This window comes from Ursus maritimus, unplaced genomic scaffold (assembly GCF_017311325.1).
Source record: "Ursus maritimus isolate PB19 unplaced genomic scaffold, ASM1731132v1 scaffold_31, whole genome shotgun sequence".
NCBI lineage: Eukaryota > Metazoa > Chordata > Mammalia > Carnivora > Ursidae > Ursus > Ursus maritimus.
The window spans coordinates 3,883,279-3,898,515 of NW_024425675.1; the positions used below are offsets into that span (position 1 = coordinate 3,883,279).

The 15,237-nt window shown below is 38.4% G+C and overlaps 1 pseudogene; it reads right to left on the reverse strand.

Annotated features, from left to right (window-relative positions):
* Nucleotides 1-4,636: 4,636 nt before the first annotated feature.
* LOC121106332 lies at nucleotides 4,637-5,503 on the reverse strand (annotated as a pseudogene).
* Between the last annotated feature and the right edge of the window lie 9,734 nt (nucleotides 5,504-15,237).

The window sequence follows — 15,237 nt, forward strand, 5'->3', positions numbered from 1 at the left end:
TTTCTTCTCTCTGCCGACATTACCTATTTGATCTTGTATTTTGTCTATCTTTTCTATTAAATCATTTAACATATTAATAAGTTATTTTAAATTCCACATCTGTGTCATGTCTTAGTCTGATTGTGATGGTTGCTTTGTCTCTTCAGACTTTGTGTTTTCTTGCTTTTTCTTAACCTGATCATGTTTGGTTGTTGTTGAAACCTGAGCATGTTGTAAAAGGTAGTAGATACTGAGGTCAATACATTTTATGCTTGGAGATAAGCACCTCATTTCTGTTGCTAGTCTTCCCCCTGCTTAATTTAAATAAAATTGACACATAGCATCGTATATGTTTAAGGTAAATGTGATGATTTCATATATATACGTATTATAAAGCGATTACCAACATAAGGTTGGTTAACATGTATACCACCTCACATAATTCCATTTTGTTCTTTGTGGTGAGAACATTAAAGATCTATTCAAGTATATAACACAGTATTATTAACTATAGTCATCATGCTAAACATTAGATCCCCATTACTTGTGCATCTTACAACTGGAAGTTTGTACTCTTTAACCAGTATCTCTCTGCTTTCCCAGCCCCTGGCAATTCTACTACGTTTATGTGAGCTTAACTTTTATTTATTTATTTTTTAGATTCACATATAAGTGAGATCATACAGTATTTGCTTTCTCTGGCTGACTTATTTCACTTACCAGAATGCCCTCAAGGTCCACCCATGTCATCACAAATGTCAGGATTTCTTTCTTTCTCATGGCTGAAAAACATTCTGGTGTGTACAGTTACCCACATTTCAAAAGTCTGTCTCTGTGAATGGACACTTAGGTTGTTTCTGTATCTTGACTATTGTGAATAATACTGCAATAAAATGGGAGCATAGATATCTCTTTGAGGTGATTATATTTACTTTGGATATATGCCCAGATGGGATTGCTGGACCAGATAGTAGTTGTACTTTTAATTTTTTGAGGAGCCTCCATAGTATTTCCATAGTATTGTTGAATTTGATAGTAATTCAACAATTAGATCTAACAGTATTTTGGTGGGGAGTTTAGTGTTTTCTGTATATAAGGTCATGTTACTTACAAACAGACAATTTTACTTCTTCCTTTTTGCTTTGGATGTCTTTTATTTCTTTTTCTTGCTTAACTGCTCTGGCTAAGACTATTGGTACTATGTTGAATTGGAGTGGTGAGTGTAGGCACCCTTGTCTTGCTCTTAGTCTCAAAGGAAAAGTGCTTAGCCATTCACCATTGAGTACGATGTTAACTGTGAGTTTGTCCTATATGGCCTTTATTACGTTGATGTGTGTTCCTTCTATACCCAATTTATTGAGAGTTTTTATCTTGAACGAGTGTTGAATTTTGTCAGATGCTTTTTCTGCATTTATTGATTGGATCATATGATTTCTTCCTTCATTCTATTAATGTGACATATCGCATTTATTGATTTGCTTATTTTGAAACACCTTTACATTCCAGGGATGAATCTCACTTGAACATGGTATATGATCCTGTTAATGTGCTGTTGAACTCAGTTTCTTAGAATTTTGGTGAGCATTTTTGCATCTATATTCCTCAGGGATATTGGACTGTAGTTCTCTTTTCCGATGTCCCAATTTAGCTTTGGTATCAGGGTAATGCTGGTCTCATACAACGAGTTTGGGAGCATTCCTTCATCTGTAATTTTTTATAAGAGTTTGAGAAAATTTGGCATTAATTCTTCTTTAAATGTTCACTAGTAAAAATTCACTAGCGAAACCACCTGGTGTTGGATTTTCTCTCTCAGGAGGTTTTGATTACTGAGTCAATCTCCTTACTCATTATTGGTCAGTTCAGATTTTCTATTTGTTCATGATTCAGTCTTGATAGGTTGTAAGTTTCTAAGAATTTATCCATTTCTTCTAGGTTATCTAATTTGCTGGAGTATAGTTGTTCATGCTAGGCCTTCCATAGCTTAAACGTAGGGTTTCGTTTTAATATTGTCAGGAGTTTGGGCTGGGTTTGAAGGCTGTTGCTGTTATAATCATCTCCAGTGCACCATGGTCTCAAATTCCTTTAGTAATACCTGTGTTAGAAAATGAGCTAATTTTCCAGGACTTTTTTTTTATGTCTATTTTCCACTTGACTTTGGGTTTTCCTTCTCTCTGTTCACCCGAGAGAATCCATCTCATTGGAGTGATATCAGATATATGTTACTTTTACTCCGCACTTGTTACCATGGTGGTGGAGACTGGAGGAGGGGGCATTCTCTGTTGCTCATTAAGCCTTGGTATGAGGCAAGGATTGTGGATTTGAATCTTGAGAGTGTGGCATTTACAAGTACCCTGTCACTCTACCAGCTGTAGTCCTAGACCTAGCATTGACTTCTGGCACTCTCCCAGGGTAGAGTTTTACTTACTTAGTTTTCTCTTCTCCTCCTTCAGCTACTGTGGATTTTCTCCAGTGCCCTTAATAGGCTATTTTTACTATTCTTCTTCCTGCAGGTTAGAGATTTGTTCCATAGAAGAGATACTGGAGACGAATCTGGGCAGTTTTCAGCAGTGGCTACTATTCCCTTCCCCCAGTCAGCACAATGAGAAACTTTTTGAAGAGTCTCTTCTACCTGAGTTCCTGGGGTACATAGAGGAAGAGATTATTAGAGGTTAAAAATCCTTCAATGTCTACTACCCAGAGACTTCACTCCCATATGTGGCCTTGAGTAATTCATTAAAATTTTTCAGCTCAATTTTTTTTTCTGACTTATATGGCATGCAGGAGCATTTGGTCTTGGTAAGCAAGTGCATGAATTCTGTTTCTTCTTGTAGGCACTGCTGTCTCCCTGGATTTGAGGTTATTCCTTTGCCCTGCCATGCCAGTTCTCCAATGGGCTCAAGAAGTTATTAATTTTGTTTGGTCATTGGTTTATTATTTTTTCCCCTTAATTATAAGGGTGGAAGCAAAGCTCTATCCAGTTTTCTAACTCTCTTAGCTGAAACCAGACAGCCCACATATTAATTTTTAACGTTGAACCAAACTTGATTTCTGGGAATAACTCCATTTTGTCACAATGTTCATTTTGTGTGTGTGTGTGTGTGTGTGTGTGTGTGTGTGTGTGTATGAATTCATTTTTGATCTCTGCTCTAATCTTGATCGACTGCTTTCTCGTGCGTGGATTAGGCCTGTTCTTCTGTTACTGTTCCAGCTTCTTGAGGTGAGAATATAAAAACTGCATTTTAGTTTTTTCTATTCTTTTGAGTGAGGCTTGGATGGCTATGTATTTTCCCCTTAGGACTGCCTTTGCAGTGTCCCATAGGTTTTGGACCGTTGTGTTTTCATTCTCGTTGGTCTCCATAAATTGTAAAGAAAGAAATTTACAAAACAATATCAGTCATGAACATAAATGTAAAAAGGTCCTTTGCAAATTTTAGCAAAGTGAATTCAAATATATATATTTTAGTTTCAACCTTGACTGTATCTTTATATCTCATATAGTAGTATATAGTAGGGTCTTGCATTTTCCAAATTCATTTTGACAATCTCAACCTTTTTATTTGAGCAGTTAGATAATTTGCATTTAATGTAATTATGATTATGATTGGGTTTTATTACTTTTAAATGATTAGTAAGGGATTACGATATATCCCAAACCTATCAAAGTCCATTTGAATCAATATTATACCACTTCACACTTAATACCTCACACTTCCACTTCACACTTCACATCAAATTCTTCACATTTCACAGTGTACAAATATAATAGACCTGCCCCAGTATAATTCCATTTATTCCCCAATCTTTGTGTTAATGTTGTCATACTTTTATTTCTACATGATGAATAAACCCTACCTTACAAAATTATTATATTCACTTTAAACGATCAACTGTCATTTAGGAAATTATAAAAGGAAGAGGAAGCATAGCCTTTTATATTTATTTGTTCATTCATTTACCATTTTTGGTGGTCTTCATTCTTTCTGTAGACCCAAATTTCCATGTGGTATCACTTCCCTTCAACCTTAAAAATATCCATAATTATTTTTTGTAACTCAGGTCTATCAGAATACATTCTTCCAGTTTTCACTTATTTGAAAATGTCTTTGTTTATGTTAATTTTGAAGGATATATTTTCTAGAATTTATTTTAGAATTCTGAATTTTTTTATTATATTTCATTTTGTTTTTAACATTTGAAAAATCTTGTTCCATTGTGTTCTGGATTTCATTGTTTCAGATAAGAAATAAGTCTCTATTTGTGTTGTTATTTCCCTTGTGTATAATTGTTTTTAATTTTACTTATTTCTGTATATTTGGCTTTTAGAAGTTTGGCTATAAAGATCTTAATGTAGTTTACTTTGCATTTATCTTGCTTATGGTTCACTGAGCTTCTTGAATGTGTAAGTTGACATTTTCCATCAAATTTAGGAACATTTGAGTCATCCTTTTTTTTTTTAAAAGAATTTTTTATTACTATTTTTTTAAAGGTTTATTTATTTACTTTAGAGAGAGAACACGTGCATGGGCAGGGCGAAGGGCAGAGAGAGAGGATAGAGAATCTCAAGCAGACTCCCTGCTGAGTGCAGAGGCCGACTTGAGGGTCAATCCCATGACCATGAGTATCATGACCTGAGCAGAACTCAAGAGTCAGATGCTTAACCAACTGAGCCACCCAGGAACCCCTTTTTATTACGTTTATATACAGAAAATTCAACAGTGTGCACTTAGCCCAGTTTGGTGGCCAGTTCTTTAGGCTTTGCCTTTTGCAACTTGGCAATGTGAACTACCTACTTTGGACCCAGAACACTGCCTCCTCACTGACGGTGGATCTTATCATATCTGTCATTATAATTGGTCCTGACAGCTTCTACCAGCTTAGCCAAAGCTCCTTTGTCTTCCAAGTTAACCCATATGAATGCAAGAGTGGTATAAGCCTTCCTGTGGACCAGATGCCCCAGTCTGGCCTTCCTCCTGATAATGCAGTAGGGAACCCCCATCTTACAACACAGGACAGGCAGAAAGACAACCAGCTCAATGGGGTCCACATCATGTGCAATCATTACCAGCTGAAACTTCTTGTTTTCCACCAATGTGATGACAGTATTAACCCCAGCTCAAAGGACAGATGGCCTCTTAGTGGGGACATCCTCTTTGCCAGCAGCTTTCTTCTCAGCCCAGACTGACAATCTCTGCTTCTTCTCTTGCTTTGTCTCTGGTCTATATTTTTGGGCCAGCTTAAGTAGTTGAGTAGCTGGTGGTTCAAGCCTGGGGTGAACTGGTTGATCACCGGAGGCACTTTTAGACATTTATAGAGAATTGCCCTTTGCCCCTGCAGCCAGATTTAGCAGGACCATCTGCCAAAGGCGGTGAAGTCCTTTTTGGGCTGATGTCTTGTCTGATGCCAAAATTCTTGGGCCTTTTCTCTACAGAGGAATGACCACATTCTTGTCCTCTTGCGTCTTCATGAAAGCAGGGGTGGGGGCCACCTTCTTCTTCTTAGTGTGCTTTCCTTTTGGCATCTTGGATAGCTGAAGGAGAGAGCTCTTTATTTCTTAAAATATTATCATTCACTTCTTCTGGGATTCCAGTTCCAATAGAAATCAGAAATTATATATTGTGCCACAGATTTCCGAGGCTCTTCACTTTTCTTCCACCTGTTTCTTTTTCCATTTTTCAGATTGGATTATTTTTATTAATCTGTCTTCTTGTTACTGACTCTTATTTTATTTTCAGTCTACCATTAATTCTTTCTGATGAATTTTAAAAATCCTAAGCCATTGTAGTCTTTTGTTCAAGAATTCCATTTCCTTTTTTTTTTTCTTTTTCTGCTTCCATCTCTCTGCTGGGATTCTCTAAAAATGCACAATGAAGACAATATTTTCTTTAAATACTTGGACATATTTATTATATCTGTTTTAACATTAGTGTCCTAACTCCAAAATCTGCTTCACCTTGAAATACATTATCTGCTTATCTCTTGACTATTGGTCACATTTTTCTGTTTTTTTTTCCATGTCTAGTAATTGTTCTTGCATTCTCAACAGAATAAATGATACATCTTGGAGTCTTAAGAGTCTGTCATCTTTTTCCTGGAAAGTGTTGATTTTTATTCTGGTAGACTGTCCAATTAGTAACTAATCAAGTTGAACTTGTGTAGAGATGGTTTCATTTTAGACTTTTTAAGGTTATATCTGGGATATGGTTCTTATTCCTAAAGCAAGTGGGTTTCTGCTATATTAAATGGATGCCAAAGTGTTAGCAAGGTCTTTCCGCTCCTACTGGACTAGAACTCCAACATCTTCCAGCACTGCTCATATTCTGGTAACTCAATTATATTTTCTACTCTATTGCTACTCTCCAGTAAGCCATTCACTGCTCACCTTGCGCATACTCAGCTAAACCCTCAGCCAAGAACTTGTGGAGAGACCACGTGGAGACTTCTGGGATCTACTCCACTGCACGGCTGTCCTTCCCAGCACCCTGCATCACAGAGTCTGGTGACTTTAAATACCTTATACTTGATTTCTATTTTCTCCACTCAGAAAGATCATCATGCTTTGCTTGGGCTCCAGCTCCCTGTGCCACAGTCAGGACATTTTCCCTAGGCAGAGAGTTGGCATGATTTAAGTCTATCTTCTCTCAGGGATAGCAGGCTGGCACTAACTGTTTTTCAATTCCTGGAACAATTGCCTCATATATTTTGTCTAGTTTTATAGTTATTCTCAATAGGAGAGTTAGTTTTGCATCATTTACTGAATCATGGACAGAATCAGACTTTCCCGGCTGAGGATTCTTAAGCGTAATCTGACTACTTACCGAAATGTATACTTCTTTGATGTTTCTCTAATTACCAGGCTACCTGTATTACCTTGTCAATTCCTTGCAGCTGACCACTCCTCCAACCACAGCTTTTTCTCTCAAAAGTCTCCTCTTCCTTTCCCCCTTTCTTACTCACTGCCTGAAAAATCATGAGATAATTTTGTGTAGAGTGGACATATATGACTTTAAGGCCTGAAAATGGCATATGTTAGTGGCAAAAAATGAACTCAACTTTAACATACCTTTAAAGTGTCTACAGTACATCATGAGTACTTGGTTTTTCATCTCCATGTATCACATCATTTACATTGATAATCCCTTGGATTCTTCTTAGGTCTATACCAGGTACAGAATACGTTTTTGGGGCGTAAAAGAGAAAACCATGTCCTAAGAAGTTTGCTTACTTTGAAGGTGGTAATAAGGTTACTTCTAAATTGTCATTTCCTTTCAAAGTAATTCATGTAAATATTGGCATCCATCAACTTTCTTTCTTTCCTTTCCCTTTTCACTCCTTTATCTTTCCCTTTCTTCTATTTCTCCTTCAACCAATATTTACAAACAGCCTTCTAGGTGCTTGGAAGCCTAAAATAACAATATCTTTTGGGATATTCCATAGTTTCTTAAACTCTCAGCATTATCTTAAATTTCATGGCAGGACTGAAATATCCCCAGAATTTTGCCATCTTTCTAGGAGCAAAAGCAATGACGATGATATTGGATGTCTTCTGGTCTCTGGCCTAACTGATCAAAAGGAGGTATTTTGGCATCTTACTGAGGAATCCCTGTTAACAATCAGATAAATGATTCACATCAATAAAAGGTACTCCCAGGAGGTCTATCCAAGAGGAACAATGAATTCAGAACTTTGCTGTTTAATCAGGGACATCTTCTTTGTTCAGATATGCTCTGCATTTGTATTTATTTATTTTTCTATAGCAGAGATTTCCAGTTTTTATTTGAAAACAACCCAAGATAGATCTAGTTGTCTAAGGAATAATGAAAAATTCTCAAGACAGTATTAATTTGTAGGACTTGGTGAAAACATGTGATTGTGTTCTTTTTCTTTATTCTACTTCTGTATTTTTTCATACTTTTAATTCAAAGTAATGTATAGTGATAAAGGTAAAGGTGTATAAATACCATGGTATTCTCTCATGTAAGGGATTATGTTATTCCTTTTAATAGTGCTTCTTATTATAGTAATTATACTTTAATATAGGCTTACTATTCAAAAACACACACTCCGTAATCAGAGTAAAGCATTTCCTTTAATTTCTTCTCTCATTTCGAATGGATTCCTTTTACTCTATATGTATTTGATTTGAGTCCAGTTTAAATTTTTTAAATGTGTTGAAAAGTACCTCTAGGTATGTGAGAAACATCTAAAAATTAAATTACAATGAGGCTTGTAATTCCCAAGAACTTGGAGATCCCTGCCCTATACTCTCGAAGCTTGATCCCTTTCTGATTCTCATTATATGGTGTCATCTTGACATTTAGGAAAATGACCTATAGCAGTCATCTAAGCCACAATTAAACTTTTTTTTGTTCATAAAATATTTGACTTGCCAGATCTTCTGATCCTGAGTTCAGTGCTATTACTTTATACCAAGAAAACTCACTTTCACTTTTGCGCTTCTTTCAAGGTCTCTAACATCCTTAAAATTCAATAATCACTGACCGATGGAATACAAGCATCAGTTAGTTTTTTAGAAACACAAACTCTATTATTTTCTCTCCATTTTTTGTTTCGTTTTCATCACCTTAGAAATCTGTAGCAATTTGAGACAATTTATTGTCCACACACTAAGATAAGTAAAGGATGGATCAATGATTTCTTTACCCATTTACTCCACTCTGTGAGCAAGAGATTGTGCTGAGGGCATGCTTGTGGCACACAGCGTAATATTTCCGGCTGTGCCCCCAAATATGATGCGTGAAAAGGAAAGCAGATACATCGGTATTTGGGAATTAATTCATAGCTACATAGGAATGCAAGGTAGAGGGAATCCACATCCCTATCCCTGCAGCTAATAAATCTGTGTGCAGATGAAAGAGAGGGCCACACGCTAAGGCCACACCCAAAAAGCTGTTTCTGACTGTTGCCAGCCTAATCCCTTTTCAGTTTCACAATCACGAAGGGTTTTGCAATTATTCGGTCTATAACATTTCTCTCTTCTTCAGGAACGCGCTGTGTGAAAGGGGAAGGGACTTGCCTTGCAGGGGAACGGTAGTGTCTTTGGTAAACTGGTCTCCACTAGCTACAGAGCTAAGGCCTTCAAGACCATTTAAGTAACAGCAGATCAAGTTCTACTCAAATTCAGATTCTATACATAATCCTTTCGCTGGATTCAGAGTCCAGGTTACGAGTAGACACGGTGGGTTTGTCATTGATGAAACATTCCTCTAAAAGGAAATACATCATTAGAGCTCAGGCGTGTGTAGTTTATTACTAGTTTTACTCTCTTGACTGACAATGTTGTTAATAACTCATGACCTCATTTGCATTATTTTGTGGGTATAAGAAGAGAATCAAAATGAGGAGAGTGAGAATTTGCCCTCTGCAGTACTGTTTCTTGAACAATATAAAACTCCTGTTGGTGAGACACGTGACTCTTAGTCACGCTTCTACAAACGGAGCCAAGAGCAGCCCACCACAAATATTTAAACTCAATCAGACCAGTTATTAGATGTCATGTAAATAATGAAAGGAAAAAGATGAGCTGGTTTAAATCATAAATAACGAAAGGAAAAATATCAGCTGACTTAAATTCTTTTTCTTAAATGGTCTGTGTAATTAGAAACAGACATTGTGTCTCTCTCTCTCTCTCTTTCTCTCTCTATCAACTTTTTAAAAAGTCAGAATGCCATGTCTTCTATAGCTTCTCATTTTTTAAATTTGGGGGGCATATAAAAATCTATGCAATCTCAACTTTTTATTGGTCAAATAAAGACCAGAAAACTAATTTAAACTAAATGCTCATATTGATTAGGACGCCTGGGTGGCTCAGTTGGTTAAGTGTCTGTCTTCGGCTCTGGTCATGATCTCAAGGTCCTGGGATCAAGCCCTGCATTGGGCTTCCTGCTCAGTGCGAGTCTGCTTCTCTCTCTCCCTTTGCCCCTGCCTCCACTCTTGAGTGCTCTCTGTCTCTCTCAAGTAAATAAAGTCTTAAATAAATAAATGAATGTTCATATCGATTAAAATATGAAGTTAAGGATTAACTCCAACTTTATAATTGTAAGTAATCTACCCCTTTGTCAGGGATATTTGCTTTACCATCTTTATTTCAGAAATATTTCATAAGATCTGTGAAGAATGTATTTACTACATTAAATATATGGTTATTCCTACAACTCCTTAAGATTTTTTTTTTTTACTTAGAGAAATATAAGCACATGTGCGAAAAAAGAAAACCCAAATAAGAATAAAATAAAATACAGAAATAAAAACAAAAGTAGGAATAAGAAACCATGTTTTAAATACTGTACAAATAAAAAAGATATCAGGGTGATGACAGAAAAAAAAAACTACTAAGTAACATTAGAATTACACTTTCATGCCATTTTTACAGTTAACAACAACAACAGAAAAGGTTTTGGGGATGATAATTTTGTCAAGTTGGAGGTTAAATTTTACTCAGAAATAAACGTAAAATGACAGTAGTTTCAAAATGTTCCATGCCGTCTAGTTCTGGCACGCTAACCTGATAGAGAAACGTTACCTTAGCAATACTTGCCATTGCTGCTAGCCCTGCAAATGGTTAAAAATGTTGCTGTAGGAAAACCACCCAGCAGGCCCAACAGGTTCCTCAGCCTGCGGCTCTGTGCTTCCACGGCGTGACCTGCGCACTTCCTAGCATCTCACCTCCACAAATGAGCACCGCCATTCTTCAGCCCCCAGTACATCTGTTGTACAAACTTCAGATCAGAGCGTGGAAATGGGGACAAATGCCACCCACTCCCGTGCACTTGCTGCTCCACCACCTGTTAGCAATTGCAGGGCATGTTTTCTACTTTCTCAGTCTCTCGGTTCCTGTGTTTCTGGAAGGTAGCTGACAGGTAAAGAGTATGATTTTCCTGCCAAAATCCCCCCCGCAGTGCAAGAAGCCATTTGCCATTCTCTAGAAATAAACAGAGAACATAAAGAAAAATTTGGAACTAGGAGACGTGTCGTATAAGGCTGAAAATGAACTAGAGAGCCCGTTTCATCCATTCAGACAGATAGGTCAGCCATTCATTCATTTATTCATTCACCAGATATATGAGTAGATTGTGCATGGAACTGATCTTTAAATGCATAAGTAATGGGGCGCCTGGGTGGCTCAGTCCGTTAAGTGTCTGCCTTTGGCTCAGGTCATGATCCCAGGGTCCCAGGATACACCCACATCAGGCTTCCTGCTTGGTGGGGAGTCTGCTGTTCTCTCTGCCCCTCCCCTCCATGCCTGCTCTCTCTCTCTCTTTTGCTCACTCTCTCTCTAATAAATAAATAAAATCTTTAAAAATTGATAAGTATCAATAAAAATAATGAACAGGAAGGTACAATGGAATAGGCAACAATAAGTGACGTTTCATTTTATTACATTATGTTAGAGAGCCTATATCATATAAGTTGTTTTTACACATTTCGTATTTTCGTGTTGGTCCCAGCAATGAGTAGTTCAGCATGAATATGAAAGAATGACTAGTCATATGACTACCTTGTGACACGTAGGCAAAGATGTGGAGATAAGGACAAAAGGTCACCTTTTTTAAAGGCAGGATTAAGTGCAGCATTGGGTGGACTGAGGTGAGGGGGAAATCATTGGTAGAAGGGAAGAGAGGCGTGGGAGAAAGCAGACCTGCCCCCACCCTTACACACGATCAATTACAAAAAAAAGTCTCTCTTAGGGAGAAGTCAAGATAGGAGCAAGCCCATGGGGAAGCACTGGAGATTCCCACTCATTTGTGGTTAGTGATCACGTACGTCTCAGTGGCCACTGCCTATCTGTACGTGAGTTGACTTTGGGACTCAACTGCATTCAAGTAGCAGAAATGGAAGAGAACTTACACCTCTCAGATAAGAAATCTGTTTATTTAACACAGGAGTCCCAGGGAAACGGAATGACCTGTCCATGGTCCCACAGCAGGTGCTGATATTTAGAATGTAGATTTCCTGAAGTCTGGCCTTTTTCTAAAGGGATCTTCAGAGGGGTCTTCTGAAAAAGTGCCCCAACACTTTCTTCCCATTTGGAATGAAGGTGTGTAAAATGCCAAAGACATGGCAGCCCATTCTTCTCTGGATTTGTTAGCTCCAGTCTCGTCCAGCAGTGTGCGGAGCTGTGGGTTCTGGCTCACCAGAGCCCGTTGTTGAATTTCTAGCACTTGTGCAACAATTCAAACGACATCACTTTGGTAGCTTGTATCAGTCGACACCACAAAAAGCAGGCTGGAAAGCCAGTTATTAAACATTGCAATCAGTTGCTAAATTTATGATTGAATCAAATATTCACTGCATCCATTTGAACGCATCCATTGCATCCACTCTTTCAATGGACCAACTCTGTCCAGCAATAGCATGGTCTGAATACAATAACCACACTTAATAAATATTAAATCGTACGAGCAGTGATTTTCTTTTCTCTCAGCAAGTCACTTCAAACATCCTGTGAACCACCCACCTGAGTAATAAAAAACTTGAACTTGAAGTCAGCACTATCTGGAGGAGTTGGTCTTGGAAAGCTTGAATGCGTACTCCATATTCGAACGCTGTAAACAACTAGAACTGGAATAGTTGGGACCCTAAATGTTTACCTCAATGCTAGTCCTTTGCCTTCTCTCTCATCTGAACCTACAGACCATTCCAGGATTGGGACAATTTCCTTACAGCCAGAAAGACCATGTGCTTCCTCCCACACCTAGCTTAGTACAGTGAATAATACACCACTCCAGAAAGCTCAAGTCTTGTTCACACAGAAGACTTCTAATCTTACCTGCTTTCTTGAAATTGAAATTTAATGGAATTTTTGGTGTATAATTATATATGCTAAGTGAACTCGAGTCACTATATCTGCTATTATCAGATGATCTGGTCATTTTCTTCTTCATAGAAGGAACAAGCAATTTGAATTTGCCATGAAATAGAAGCCTCACTGGCAAATAGTAGTTAGTGGTGGGTGGCTTTTTAAGTCTAAATGGTTTTTCCTATTTGATTTACTTAATTGAGCTAATGGGTTCTATGATCGGCTGAATAGTCCGGTAGCTAAAGTCATCATTAGCTATTTTCTTGGCTAACACAATAACGACCCTTAAATTGTCTCCAGTATTTCCAATTACCTTTGAAAACATGTGGAATGTCAGAAGCCCTAATAGGAAACATATATGATATGATGTTTATGGGAAATCTTTTTTTCATAACTAGTAGCTTTCACAAAGTCCTTTTAAGTGTCAAGAGAAAATACTGAAACAAATCACGGAGCTAAACAGTGAAGGATCTAAAGAGAGGATTTTGTCTCGAGAAAGATACTAGCATCAACAGAAACTGGAATGATTTAAAAATTCTCTAGCTCAATCATTTCATTTTATGGTTGAGAAAACCGAGGCTGGAGATGATAATTACCTTATAAAGATAACATAGCTAACAGGTGGCAGCCAAAATTAGAGCTCATTTTTTGCCATTGAAAAGTGTATTCCTTGAATTAGTCTATTAAAAACATGCTTTACTTAAGAGGCACTTAAAGAAACTCCAAATCCCAAGTGGTTTAAGCCCCTCCTCTCTCCCTCTCTCTCTGTCCCTCCCTTCCCCCCACCTCTCTTTCTTACTGTCTCTCTCCCCCCCTTCTCTCCGTTCCTCCCCTCTTTCTCACAAACATGAATTACAGTTCATTCACAGTTTTATTATAAAAACACCGAACTAGCTGCGGAGGATGGGAGAAGCCACAGAGTAAGAGCGTGAGTGAAACAGCCTGGTGAGGATGCCGTGTTGTATTACAGGTGATAGAAAGCGGTAAAGGAGAGAGTTCAGGGTTGGAGTAAAATTGCTGAGTGTGGGTTGAGGATAAAAGCAGCCAGCCCCTAGATTTTAAGGTTTTTCATTAGTGGTATGATATGGGCTGGAATTTCACAGATGGGCAATTCCATGCTGGAGTCATCCGGTTTGGGGTCCCACCCTGAGGTTTCAGCATTTTTTTTCTCAGTGTAGTAAAATTCAGGGATAATGATTTTTGTTAAGCAAACTCACAAAAGAATGACTGTACCTAAGCTTATCTTGTTAAATCACAATGTGGAAAATCATTGCCACGGGGCCTGGAATACCTGTCAGCTGGTCCTCCCATTCTCTCCCCTGCAGCAAAGTCTATGTGCTGCTCGAAGCAGGGGATATGCGTTATTTATTATTGTATGCCCAGCCCCCAGGGTAATGTTTGTCACATTGAAGGTGTTTGAGAAATGTATAGTGAAGAATGAGTAAAGGAACGGATTACCAGAAGGCTGCTGGTTGAGCATGAATCTGGCGAAGGGAGTTAGATGATTCTAAGAGTGTCAACTCACAATTCTAAGCGTGTACAGAGGCTGTGAAGGACCTTCACTACATTCTCTGCACCCAGTGAACCCGGAATCAACGACCAGATCAAATCCTTTGACTCCAAAATTGTGAGGGTCATACTCTGTACTGAGGTGGACTCATTAAGATAATACACTCTTGTGAGGACACTTGGAAGCTTGGCAGCAGGTCCTCCTTGGCCACTCCCTACCCGTATCACCTACCTCAACCCGAGAGCGTCCCAGCCTCTGTCACCCGAGGCAGCCCTCTCTGCTCTAGGAATCCATATCCCACGCCAGCGGAATCCGCACGCTAGCCGCACAGGACAGCTTCCTCTTTCGCCAGCTGGTAGGGTGATTGTTTCCAGCAAGTAACCGGGTCATCGTCAAAATCCAAAATGACTGAACTCTTGTTGGTGGATGTTACCCTTCAAACTACCCAAAGCAACCTGACAGCAAAGTAAATTGCACTTACAGCAGCCCAGCCTCGGTCAGTGGTGCGTTTGGATTTTCTCTTTCCATTTGGAAGGTAAATCTATTCTTAAGTAAATCATAGATGATTTTTTTCGTTTATTTTAATTTTAAAATTACATACCGTAAACTTGACTCTTTGTGTACAGTGCCAGGAATTGTGACCTTCAGCACGATCAGGAAACAGAGTGGTTTCATTAGTCTGCCCAACCCCCTCATGCCAGCGTTTTACAATCACACCACTCCCACTTCCCAACCTCCGGCAACACTGATACAGATTCTGTCCCTAAAATTTGTCTTTTCAGGAATGTTACCTAAATGGAATAGTATAGTATGTAACCTTCGAGACTGGCTTCTTTGTCTCAGATAATGCCTTTCTAATATTCGTGAGAATTGTTGGGTGTATCAGTAGTTCATTCCTTTGAACGCTGGGTAATGCAACATTGCATTGGGT